This window comes from Arachis ipaensis, chromosome B06, assembly GCF_000816755.2.
Source record: "Arachis ipaensis cultivar K30076 chromosome B06, Araip1.1, whole genome shotgun sequence".
In the NCBI taxonomy this organism is placed as follows: Eukaryota; Viridiplantae; Streptophyta; class Magnoliopsida; order Fabales; family Fabaceae; genus Arachis; species Arachis ipaensis.
The window spans coordinates 26,358,919-26,365,501 of NC_029790.2; the positions used below are offsets into that span (position 1 = coordinate 26,358,919).

Consider the following 6,583-nt stretch of genomic DNA (forward strand, 5'->3'; position numbering starts at 1 on the left):
TGAGCGCTTCTATAACAATAGCTAATTTTTTTTACGAGTTTATACTAAATATAATATAAAAATTTATTTTAATCTCACTCTCTCTTTTAAATGCAATTTTAGTACATTTAAGCTATGTTCTAAAAGTTCATTTTTATCCTATTTTTAACTATAGTGCATTGATTAAAGACCTAATTATTTCATGTGTTAAAAATATGCAAAATATTATGCAATAATACATGTAGATGAGTAACTACCCTCTAATTTTTGGAAAGCAACAGAGTAACTACATGCTTATATCTCATATTAATTTTAGGATAAAGTATATTTTTTATCGCAATTAATTTCTACATCTAAATTATTTAATCAATTAAATCCAACTAAGTAGTTTTGACCTATTTTATCTTCCTGCACTACTATTTCTAATAAACTTTTGATTCAACGCACAAATATATATATATAAACTACTTTTTTCATGCAGATTTCGTTTTTTTTTTTCGAATTTTTTAGCATTTTCTACGTCTCTATGTTCTGTTCCATGTCTACGTTTTTTGAGTTTTTCTTCCTTCTTTATGTTCTCTTTATTCTCTGCGTTCTCTTCGTTCAAGTTCAATACTCTTTTATCTGATTTAAAGAGTTGGATCAAAGTTTTTGAAATCAAGCTATGAATCAGGTTTGAACAGGTATTTCGTTATCGAAGATAATGAATGATTCAAGTTCAGACTGTCAATTGAACCAGAGTGAAGTGGATTATTGTTTTGAATCGAATCAAGTGGCTGAAGTCTGGTTCGATTATAGTTAATGTAGTTCGTTAGTAGTATATGATTCTGTAGGTGAATAAAATTATTTTTGTATTTGAAAATTGCTGTTCATGGTTAATGGTTTGAATTGAATATAATGTAAGAATTCTGAATCTGAATTATTATTGTGATGAATCTATTCCATTCTCGTTTTGGTGTATTTCTATTTATAAATTGGTGTATTTTGGCAATCTTTCGGTGTATTTTTAGGTTCAGACTTTCAATTGAACTAGGTCGAATTGTATCATTATTTTGAATTAAATCAAGTGGTGAGGTGTGGTTTGAATCTAGTTAATGTAGTTTGTTAGTTGTTTATGATTTTGTAGTTAAATAATTTTATTTCTGTTTGTGAAAATTGTTGTTCATGGTTGATGGTTTGAATTTGAATGTAATGTACGAGTTCTAAATCTGATTCTATTATTTTGATGAATCTGTTTTGTTCAAAGTTTCGGTGTATTTTAGATTCTAATATGGTATATTATGGAACAATTTTGGTGTATTTTCAGTTTTTATGTGATGTTGATGAGCAGCTTGTTCCAAAGGTTGGGATGACTTTTAACACGCTTGAAGAAGTTGAAAAATTCTACAAAGATTATTCTAAACTTGCAGGTTTTTTTACAAAAATTCAAAACACAAATAAAAAGGGAAATGAAATTAAGAACCAATTGATTACATGTACCAGAGAGGGGAAATGAAAATCGAACATATCTCCAAATGAGAAGACAAATCTTTCAGCTGGATTAAATTGTCCTGCAAGAATTTATATACATATATTGAAGGACGTTGGTGTTTAGATCATTTCGAAGGTTGTGTTGCATCATTCACATCTATGCTGTCCAAATCAAGCAGAGATACTTAAATAACACATGCAATTAAGCACACTGCAAAAAAAAAGGTCTATGGTCACGGTGAAAAACCATGACCACAGCTAGTGAAAAGGGTGACCATAGGTCTATGGTCACGGTTTTTGACCTATGGTCACAATTTCTCCACCATGGCCTATTTTGTCGTGGCCATAGACCTAAGGTCACTGTTTTTTTTATCTATGGTCACGGTTTCTATGGTCACAGTTGTAGTGTTCAAATTCTGGCACTTTAGGCCACATTTTTTTACCATGACCATAGCCTAATCTATGGTCACAGTTTTCGCTGTGACCATAGTCTCTATGGTCAACCCACCTTAGAACTGTGATCATAGCCTTATCTATGGTCACGATTCACTGTGATCATAGCCTCTATGGTCTCCCCACCCAAAACCATGACCATAGCCTCTATGGTCACCCCACCTAAAACCGTGACCATAGCCTCTATGGTCATCCCACCTTAAAATCGTGACCATAACCTTATCTATGGTCACAGTTTTTCACCGTGACTGTAGCCTCTATGATTACCCCTCCTTAAAATCGTGACCATAGCCTTATTTATGGTCACCCCGTCTTAAAACCGTGACCATAGCTCACTCTAGGGTCACCCTTTTGAAAAACTGTGACCATAGCTTACTCTATTTTTTTTTTATATTTTTTTTATAGCATAATGATATCCCAAAATTTTGATAATCACAAAATTAGTTTACAAAGGAGAAATTCAAAAAATCTAAATCATAAAATTTACATTATAAAATTAGATATGTTTTTAATTCAAACAACACAAATTAAAATAAGATGTAATTTATCCATTACATATAATATTGAGTAAAATCTCTTAAAAAAAAAGTACAAAAGACATCAAGAAATACATAAAATTTATTTTTATGGACTTATTATAATATTTTAATGATTAATTGATTAATCCACCTCATCAGCAGTAGCTTCATCATTCTTAATTATCCCACTGACCATCATCAAGGTTTGGAGCTTCATATCCAACAAAATTAGGACCATTTTTCATATAATCAAAGGATTCTCTTTCCTTGCATTTGATCCATTCACATTCTCTTCATTATTGAACTTTGTTTTCTGAAATAAATCATAGCAATAAATAAATATAAACAAAAAATATGATAGTATATTATTTAATCAACACAAAATAATGAACAATTATATAAACCATATCATATCAATGATGTTCAATTCATTAATTTATGAAACGAGAATCACATTGAAATGGAGATTAATTAATTAGTTATAAGAGTTATTAACAATTAGAGTACCTATATAAGTAGGCTTTTGTATTTTACAGTTCAGTGATAATGCCAATCACTTTCTTCTTCATTTAGCAATCCGTTTTTCGCTCTTTAGTTTATTGCATCACTTTTCTTTCTCTCATTTTGTTCATACTCTTGCTGCAACTATTCTGTTAATATTAATTAACCTTTTTTTATAAAATATGCTGACTTGATTCCAGCTACTTCTTAATATGCTTACTATTTACCACTTCCAATAAACTTTTATTATCTCCACACCGCTAATGTAAGTCTTTATAAAAAAATGATTATTGCTTCAAAATTTAATCATTATATGAAATGAAAGCAGTATAGACACACGCCAAACATGTAATCAATGAGCAATATAAAGCAGTCCAATGGTATGAGAGCAATATCCATGTGTGCTGCAGAACCATGCTCTCACAGGAAAATAAATTGGTTCAGTAATTTTTCATATTAAGCTTCAATTATAATTACCATTGATAAACAAAATGGCAACAAATAAATCCATATAATTACAACAAAAGAATACTATAAGTACAACAACCAAAATTATGTGATTATGCAGACAATAATCAAGGAAGTTTGTAACTATATATTAACAACATTCTTTCTCAACAAACCATAATACTCCTCAATCCTCATTCTTAACTAAAGAAACATCCAATTAATTAATTAGTTAATTAATAATCAATATTAAAAGACAAGTGACGAATTCCTAATCTCTTACCTTCTTACCAATTGAGACCAAGCATCAATGACACATGCTAAAACAATAAAGCAATCAAAAGATCTTTACCCCACATCTATATACTGAAAAAACAAGCACCGACTAAGATATGAGCCAACAAATTCTACTTCTACCAACAAATTCTGTCCATTAATCATTTTTAACAACTCAACTATAATTTTTCAATCCAAAACAGCAAACAATATTGAAAAAGAAAGAATTTATAGACTGAAATTAACTTAGCTTGTATATATGTGTAGTATTTAACTTAAGAAACTAAACATGGCATACTTGAATATATAAAATCGTTCAACAAACTTTAGGAATTGTGCCAATTAAATAAATAAACTTTGCGTATTGAATTTGGATTACAATAGAATATTAATTTTCAGTCACTTCACTTAATTAAAATTTCATGCACGAAACCTACTTCATGTGTAATTGTGTACTAACGATTTACATCAACGAAATTAAAAAAAAATTACTCAGTGATATGTTCAGCATCAAATTCAATTTATAGCAATAAATTCTGCTCATTGATCTTTTTTAACAACAAACTCAACTATAACTTTTCAATCCAAATAATTATTAATTCATGTACATGAAGAATAGGAGCCATATCTTCATTAGTTACATCAGTAATCCATAAATTGAAGGCAATAATTTCAACAAAATCAATAATAAAATAGCTAAATGATAAAAAATCAATAACTCTTGTCTTATTGTCAAAATTGGACCACCAAACACTACAAGAAAACAAGCTTTTTGCTACGCTTTTAAAGCGTGGCGAAAAGTCTAAAAAAGCGTAGCGATAGCTTTTCGCCACGCTTTTTGAGCTACCGGCACGCTTTTGAAAGGGTCACAACTGCAAGGGTGCCGGTTGCTCTATCGCTACGCTTTTGGTGACCTATCGCCACACTTTTTCTTTTGCCACGTTTTTAAAGATCGCCACGCTTTAAAAGCATGGCCATATGTGGCAAATATGGCTACGCTTTTAAAACGTGCCAATAGCATACCATATGGCTACGCTTTTAAAGCGTGCCAATAGCTGTGAGATACAGCTACGCTTTTAAAGCGTGGCTGTTAATGCTACTGTACATTATGGCTACGCTTTTAAAGCGTGCCAATAGCTGTGAGATACAGCTACGCTTTTAAAGCGTGGCTGTTAATGCTACTGTATATTATGACTACGCTTTTAAAGTGTGCCAATAGAGGTTTATATGGCTACGCTCAGAGAGAGAGAGAGAGAGAGAGAGAGAGAGAGAGAGAGAGAGAGAGAGAGCCCAAACAATACTTAATGAAGAAACATATTTGCATTAGACACTAAAACAGTTAATGAGAATATCCGCACAAGCAATTTCTTCTGCAGAGCAAATAACATGAAGTGCATCTTCTAGACAGCAGTTTTCAGGTGTCCTCATTATCTGTTTCATAGTATCAAATCTCAAATAATACTGTCATTAGCCTCCTAGGATCTGCAGTAGAAAAGGAAATATCAGCAACCAGTTTGGATTCTAATTTCTGTAAATATAGCATGATAATAAATTATACTTGAAGATAACATACCTAATGGGCTCAAAAGGAAACCATCTTCATCAATCTCTACCATTTGGTGCTGAGATAACTCGTTAACTTTCTTAACACAAATATCTAATATAACATAGCTTCAATAATTATTTGCATACCAAATACTTTGGTTTTCAGCTTTACTGGCCTCATTTCTTCCCCAAATCTGTGATTATTCAAAAGAAAATAGTATTTTCTCTGGGTATTGGCTTTCAACATTATACAACACACTATCTTATGGATGTGATGGTAAAACCTACCTTTTAATCCCTTCCTCAAGAACCTTAATCCACTCAGCTGCAACAGTATGTATATTGTGTTAAAACAAATACTTTTAGGTTTACATATTATATTCGTAAATCTTGTGATGAAATCAATTAAAACAAAAATTACCTAGATCCTCAATATTTGGTATTGTGGCTGACACAGCAACCAAACGCACCTGAGCAAGAGGATTTAGTTTCATTTTTGGATTGCAAGAAACGATCTTTATTCTACTAACAATCGCTTCCAATGCTGCTCCACGTGGATCATTCAACAGATGGACTTCATCAATAAGTAGAAGTGCGATGTCACTGAAAAAGCTTAAGCCACCACCTTCTATACTATAGCGTGACACTGCATCAAATTTCTATTCATACAAAAGGAAGTCAACTTTACCACTTGATAGCTGATATCTAGTGAACTATAAATATTCAGTTACCCTACTGCTTGTGCGTGTGTGAATGTAACTCTGCAACGATCCCAACTAAAGTTAAACAATACCAAGGAAAAGACAATGAAATGACATTATTTTTGAAAAGCCAACGAGGGAATCCTACCTTATGACACAAGAGTTAACTTCCCAGTTCAGTTTTTTATCTCGTTCTTTTGGTTGTGGGGACAATATTAAAATCTAAATAGATGGCCATATAAATTTTTTTACAAAATCAGTATATTAAAATTAAATAAACTCTAATAATAATAATAATAGGAGCGGCGGCGGAGGGAGCATCGACGGCGGGTTTGCGACGGCAAGTGAGCGGAGGGAGTCACCGCAGAATGAGGGTTAGGGGTGCCGGAAGAGGGATTGCCGGCGGAGGCATTGCGAGCGCAGCGACGTTCTGCACGGAGTGTCGTCCGAGTGTCGTCGGAGTGTCGTCGTCGCGGTGAGGGCGAGGCACAATGAAGAAGGGTTAGGTTTACGGCGAGGCATAATGGAGTGGCGTCGTCGCGTTGGGGCTTTTGAAGGGTTAGGTCTTTTTTTGAAGGAAGAATGAGGCTTTTTAATTTGAACTTATAACTCAGAAGGGTGTACGAGCTTAAATTTTTTTTGGGGCACCTTTTGGCCACGCTTTTGAAGCGTGCCAAAAGGCTTGTAGGAAAT

The 6,583-nt window shown here is 32.8% G+C and overlaps 1 long non-coding RNA gene across 1 annotated transcript; it reads right to left on the reverse strand.

The window, feature by feature from the left end:
- Positions 4,946-6,183, reverse strand: LOC110263939. The gene is made up of 4 exons (XR_002349667.1): positions 5,611-6,183; positions 5,478-5,514; positions 5,218-5,383; positions 4,946-5,126 (listed from the first exon to the last, which is right to left on the reverse strand). It is a non-coding gene; the product is annotated as an uncharacterized LOC110263939 (long non-coding RNA).